Source organism: Miniopterus schreibersii (genome assembly GCF_964146895.1).
Source record: "Miniopterus schreibersii genome assembly, chromosome: 1".
Classification (NCBI taxonomy): Eukaryota; Metazoa; Chordata; class Mammalia; order Chiroptera; family Miniopteridae; genus Miniopterus; species Miniopterus schreibersii.
The window spans coordinates 124142194-124149112 of NC_138101.1; the positions used below are offsets into that span (position 1 = coordinate 124142194).

The window sequence follows — 6919 nt, forward strand, 5'->3', positions numbered from 1 at the left end:
ATGTGGTGGCCAATGAGCCCCTGATAGTGGCTGCTTCTCTTACCTCAGGGGGTTTGAAAATTCAGCCTGATCAAGGAAAAGCAAATTAAAACCATATGAGATTTCACCTCACACCTGTCAGAATGGCTATCATCAATAAATCAACAAACAACAAATGTTAGCGAGGATGTGGAGAAAAGGGTGTGGGGTTGTAAATTAGTGCAGCTAATTTACAACATTATGAAGGTTCCTCAAAAAAGCTAAAAATGAAGTTGCCATACGATCCAGCAATTCCACTTCTGGGTATTTATCTGAGGAAAACAAAAACATAAATGCAAAAAGATACATGCACCCCCATGTTCACTGCAACATCGCTAGTAATGGCCAAGATATGGAAGCAGTCTAGATGTCCGTCAATAGACGAGTGGATAAAGAAGAGGTGGTAGCTCCTGCCAACGGGAAGACTGAGGACCTGTGGAGCCGAAGGGTGTGGTGGGGCAGCTCCTGTGACCTGAAAGCAGCGGGGGCCACCAGGTTTCAACCCTTTCCCGGCCCAGAGAGTTCCTCTCCTGCCCTGCAGAGAGATTTCTTAAGCACAACCAAAGAAGGATATCATATGATGTGAGTGGCCATAACTCCTTTAGAACAAATGAAAATTGACTTTTGATACCCATGCATTGGTTCAGGACTTGGAAACTCATGGAAATAACAGTAAAATAGGTAACGGCTCATTTGGACTCCATCAGGAGAGACACGGTCATCCCAGAGAAAACTGAATTTGCAGATCTGAGAACAGGGAACAAGAAAATGAAAACTGAAGGAGAACAAGTTAAGCAACAACTGATAAACCAGTTGAATCAGAGCAGATAATAAACTGGACACTGACCTAGAAAGGAGCGGAGTAACAGATATGTTTACAGATCAAGACACGAAACTTATGGAAGCAACCACAGAATTTACCAAAAAGGATACCAAAACCAAAAGTACAGTATTATTTCAGAGACCGGTAATAAAAATTGACACTGAAATTGCTTCTTTGAAAACACTAATGGAATCTAACATGCTCCAGACAATTTGTTATCTTGCAGCCTCGGTGTTTACGTGCCTGGCAACAGCACTGGGAATTTACAGAATCTAGAAATAGCAGTGAAACGACTATATGATGCTCCTACTGCTCTGCTATTGACTTCTTAGAACACTGCACCAGGGCAGATTTACTTTGAACATGGAAAGTTGCAGCAATACTTAATACAACAAGATTATTTAAAGTACATATGGACTAAAAAGAGATGTTTTAGAATGAGATTTTTTTTTTTTTTGGTTTTTTTTTTGGTCTTAATTTTATGTTGAAAATATGCCATTCAAAACCTGATTAATTTGAGATAGAAGGGCCTTTTGTGTTTTCCTTTTCATATATAGTTCACAGAGACTGAACGAGTTTTCTTGTTTTTGCTCGAACAGCTGTGTAAATCATATAGGATTTCTTTAGTATCTGCTGCCTATATACTTCGTTATTGTATTCAACTTTCCTGGTAACTATTGCCAAATTACCCTTTCAAATAAAATATTATACCCCTAGCTGGTTTTGCTCACTGGTTAGAGCGTCAGCCCGAAGATTGAAGGGTCTGGGGTTCAGTTCTGGTCAAAGGCATGTACCTGGGTTGCAGGCTGGATCCCCAGCCCTGGTCAGGGCACATTTGGGAGACAATCAATCCATGTGTCTCTCTCTCACATCGATATTCCTCTCCCTCTCATCCACTCTCTCTGAAAAGCAATGGAAAAGATATCCTCGGGTGAGGATTAAAAAAAATAATAATAAAATATTACAACAAAGTTGTTTGGATTTTAAAAGTGACTTACCATATAGCTGGAGATTGTGGATTTTTTTGGTAATGAACAATAAAAACAATACATTTCAAATTTTAAGAAAGATTGGAAAAAAGGAAGGTGTGGAACTTATATATAATGGAATATTATTCAGCAATAAAAAAGAATAAAATCTTGCCATTTGTGGCAACATGGATACACCTAGAGTGCATTATGCTAAGTGAAATACGTCAAAGAAAGACAAATACCATATGATTTCACTCACACATGGAATTTTTAAAATTTTTTTTCAAGTATATCTTTGAAGAGAGAGGAAGGGAGAGGGAGAGAGAGATAGAAACATCAGTGATGAGAGAGCCATCATTGATCGGCTGCCTCCTGCATGCCCTCAACTGGGGATGGAGCCCACAACCTGGGCATGTGCCCTGACTGGGAATTGAACCGCGATCTCCTGGATCCTAGGTTGATGCTCAACCGCTGAGCCACGCCTGGCCAGGCTCACATGTGGAACCTTAAAAAAACAAAACAAAATAGAAACATACCCACAGATATAGAGAAGAAGCTGATGATTGCCAAAGTGGAGGGACTGGGGAATGGGAATAAAAAAAAATTAAAATTAAAAAGAGCAGTGAGGCCCAGAAAGGGTGGCCCCAAGCTTATGAATCCTTAAAAAAAAGAAAGTTCAGCCTGGGTGGGTTGGTGCTCTGGCTGTGTGAGAAAGAAAACCAACCAAGATAGACCTGGTGACGTCCCCAGCTGCCCCTAGAGTGAGAAGGGTTTGCTCCTGTTCTCTTCTGCATAGTCCCTGAAGTGACAAGCTATGGGTCATTTCTCTAAGTGGGGTAGGGTCCTTGGGGACAAGTGAGATGTTGTGCATTTGGGGCCTTTGGAAATTATGGGTCATGGCCAGGAGTGACGGGCTGTTGCTGGAGGTTTAGGCCTCAGAGTAACCCAGGCTCTGTTCATCCACCAGAGTTTCAGCAGAGCCTGGAATCACTCCTCGGCCTTGGGAGCCCAGGACCAGCAACAGCAAGTGGGCAGGAGCTGGGGAGTGGGGAATGGGACGGTGGCCAGTGGAGGCCTTGAGACACGCATGGGCCCGGGGAGGCCCTGGAAGTCCTGGGCAGCAGGTTCCTCAAAAGCAAAACACTTGAAATATCACTGGGGTCAGCTAAGGCCTCTGTGGCCAGCCCCCGGCAGCCCAGGAGGCTTCTGTTGTGGAAATCCCCCACAGGCCAGCAAGGGCAGCTGCTGGCTGGAGGTGCCCAGAGGCGCATCTCCCTCCCCCAACCCCTCCAGGGGGCCGGAAATGGCTGAGGCAAGGCACCAGGAGGTGAATTTCGGGAGATGGCCACTCCAAGGCCTCCACTGAGCTCCAGGACCCAGCCCTGAGCTCTGGCCTCCCCATCTTGGCTCTGTTCTCTGCTGTTTTCAGCTCCTGCTTTTCCCTGAGTGGAGGAGGCTGGGAGGCTCGCCTGCCCTGAGGCGCTGCCAATGAGCCGGGGAAGGCAGGGGCTTGGCAAGCAGCGCTGCCTCTGTGGGAGCGGCAGGCCTGATTACCCTCGGCTGGCGGCGGGCGGCTGGGGAGTTTCCCAGCTTGCCTCTGTCTTTGTGGTAAACACTGCGGAGAGGTGTGGGGACAGAGGGCAGGGAGGTGCTGGCAGGAGCCTGAGCCAGGACTTGAAGGGGAGCCAGGTTGGGCAGCCTGGCCAATCGCTCGCTCCAACTAGGAGCTTGACTTAGAATCCTTGGACGTGGGGCAGGTCCAGCCCCTTGCTTCCAGGGTCCAGGGTCCAAGACCCTACTGAGGGCGGAGTGGCCCAGGGTTCTTCCAGCTGGGATGTGGTGGAGCCAGAATGGGATGGAATGCTTGGGGAAGACCCAGAGACAGGGTCTGCTGGAGAATGTACTGTGTGTGCCTTTCCTTTTCCTACAAATCTTGGGGACTTTCCTGAGGTCAGAGCTGCTGTGTACAGCTGTGCAGGTGTGGGCTGAGGTGTGAGTGGGGGCTAACCCAGCTCATGCTGGGCTGTGTTCATCTGGACAATGGGTCGCCTTTTCCAAACCATACAAAGGCCCTGTGCAAGCCAATGACGGATGCCCACCAGGCTGGAGTCAGAGGGCATTGCTATTGAGAAATGAGCCCTGTGCATTGGAGTAGCTGCTGGCCTGGGCTGCTCTTCCTAGAGGATGGGACACGTTCAGGACCTGGCACATCATGTTTCAGGCTTGCAGCCCGGAGGTGACCAGCAGGTTTGCAGAGCAGTACCCCAAGGGCCCTGGCTGAGAAAGCCCAGACCCCTTTCCTCCTCCCCAGGCTTCCTGTCCTTCCCTGACTGTGTCTGATTTCTGCCACTGCAGCAGGGCCACCTCGAAACCAATTAAATTTCATCCTGAGTGGCTTGAGTCTCACAGAATCAGAATGCAGCATGAGCCTGTGGAAACTGAGGTCAGAAGCTGGTAAGATACCTGCATTTGATCAGAAAAATATAGACTGTGAGGGTGAATTGCCTGTGAAATGAGTACCGTGGGGTAGGACCAGTGATTCGATTTTATACCTATCCTTACATAACTCACAAGAATGTTTAGATTTACAAAAACTAATCTCGAAGACATATTCACTCAGTCAATAAATATTCCTTAAACACCTCATGGGTGTCACCAGCACTGTATCTGAATATTCAGTAGGGAAGCAAGTGCACCATGTCCCTGCTCATGTTCTAGTGGGCAGACAGAGCAAACCCCATGAAAACAGACAAACAGAATTGCAAATAGTAATCAGCGTGGGGAGGCAACATGCCAAAGTAGAGTAATGGGCCTACTTAAAGTGTTGGAGGTGTGCCTGAGCTGATCTTGCTTCACTTCTGAAATAAGATAATAAAAAACCCCACCAAAACCATTGTCAGTGGAGAAACAATCCTTGAATTCCGTCCAGACCACAGAACCAAATTAAGAAGCACTGACTTCCCTGCACACCTCCTCTGAGCTGCAGCGGCTCACCAGGAGAGGGCCTTCAGGGAGGCTTTTTGTGCCCTTGACGTGAGGGACGTGACCACGGATGTGAGGGACCTGCCACCTCTCAGGCGCCACAGGAGGGAGAGATCAGTCCTCTGTCAGCTGGCAGGAAGGATTCATAGAGAGGGTGAGGGAGCTGAGATCCTCTTTGAAAGATGAATCCAAATTTGCAGGCTGACGAGGGGGAGGTCTGCCCAGCACAGAGGTGCAGAGGAGGGGAGAGGAGTGGTGGGTGCTCTGGAATGGGGTGCAGTGGGCATCCTGAGGAGAGAAGCCTAAGGCCTCTCCCTGGTGGGTCAGATAGCACCCCGGGGAAGGACTCATTCCCAGTCCTCCGTATCACCTCCCACTCCACCACCTCCGCGGGGCCCAGGTTCCCATGGGATTTTCCCATGCTGTCAACCTGGCCAGAGTCCTGCAGGGCAAGGTCCAGGCAGGGTTATGAGGAAGGAGGGCCCTGGAGTGGGCCCTGGGAGGACAGATTGCTTCTCCTCAGGCCCGGCCACACATTGCTCTGCAAAGAACATGAGGATACTGAGAAATGCTGCCCCTGCTGACTGACTGGTCATTCACATAGAAATTCAGGAGTGGGGGAGCTGGCTGGGGAAGAGGAAACAGGCTCTTTGCCCCCCTCCCCTCGTCTGGGTCTGATCTGAGCATGCAGGGCAGTGGTTCTCAAAGCTGAGGGTATAAGAGTTACTTGGGGGCTTAGGAGCCTGTTAGCATGGAGACTCCCTGTCCTTCTTCTTCTCCTCTGGGACCAGAATGTGTAGGGTGGGACCCAGGAATGTGCAAGAACCCAAGCAATTCTGATACAGGCAGCCAGTGGGTCCAGAGCTCTGGAAATTTGGCCTGTGTGGGACAGAAGCCACCAGGGAGGCTGAGAACTGGTGGCTCACTGTGGGGCGTGGTGGCTCTGGAGATCCCAGGACTTTTCCTTTGGTTCATATCAGTCCCCCCACTCTGCCTTCAGGTCTCAGAAGGGGGTCTTCCTCTCACTGGCATCCCCGCCTGCTCCACCAGTGCTCCAACAGACAAACAAAGGCTACACTAGAGTCTGAGAGCCCTTCCCCCATATTCTCAGTAATGGTTTTTCCACCGGAAAAACGGCCTGAACAAATCAAACATGAGATTTGTGGTAGCTTCGGGTCTGGGAATCCAAGGCTGAAATGCATTTTGCTTACATGTAAGTCCTTGGCTTCTGAGCAGTCACACTTGATGGTGATGTTGTCAGTGGACAAAAGTGAACATTCCAGAAGGAAGGCTTCAAACCAACAGGCAACAGAGAGTTCACAACTGCTAAGAACCTGGAGGCATCAAGGTGTAACTTCCCTGCCTACTCCGACAGCTGTTAGGCTACAGACATATTTGTAAGGGTCAGCATCCTGAGTGGTGAGGAAGGTCAGAAGGGGTTGCAGAGGCCCAAAGGGGACCTCAGGGAGGTCAAGGATAGTACTCTCAACCAGCTGCTTCTCTCCAGGGTCAGAGGCCAGCTGAGCAGAGGTATGTAGTGCTTGTCTGTGGGCAGATGGACCTCATTGCATAATCTTTCAGGCCTCAAACAAGATTAGTATTCACTTGTCGCTTGCTGTCTCCTTGATGCTGAATTGCAGCCCGGGAATGGTGTGGGGGTGACCATCTGTGGGGCTGCCCCAAGGCCCTTGCTGAGCAGCATGAGGCCTATAGTGGGACTTACTAAATTGCACCAGTATTTCAATATCCTTTGTGGGAGTGTTACTGAATTCAAGGGGTCCCCACTTGGGGTGCTCTATTCAAAAACAAGAGGTGATTGTTGCAAGGTAGTTTTGTTTACTTACAGCAAGTAAAGGAGGCAGGGGATTCCTATCCAAAGCTCTGCCTCCCAGAAGGGAGACCTAGTCACTGCTTATACAGACTATTTGGTCAATTACATATTGATTTCAGTTGGCTACACTTGTTGGGTTGGGCTCCTGTCCAGCTCATTCTGTTTATAGCTGTTCTTCAAAACACTGTGCTCTATTTTAATATTGAGCAAGAATAGCATTTAGTAAGAATGCCCTAGATCTTGAGACCCTTGTCCTGTCTAACAGGCGGAAGAGATTTTGCCCTCCCCTTTCCA

General features: G+C 48.9%; 1 pseudogene across 1 annotated transcript; it reads left to right on the forward strand.

Annotated features, from left to right (window-relative positions):
• The first annotated feature begins 385 nt into the window (after positions 1–385).
• On the forward strand, positions 386–1117 carry LOC308547859 (coiled-coil domain-containing protein 90B, mitochondrial pseudogene; annotated as a pseudogene). Its single transcript has 2 exons — positions 386–485; positions 606–1117. The product of its transcript is annotated as a coiled-coil domain-containing protein 90B, mitochondrial pseudogene (transcript).
• Positions 1118–6919: the final 5802 nt, after the last annotated feature.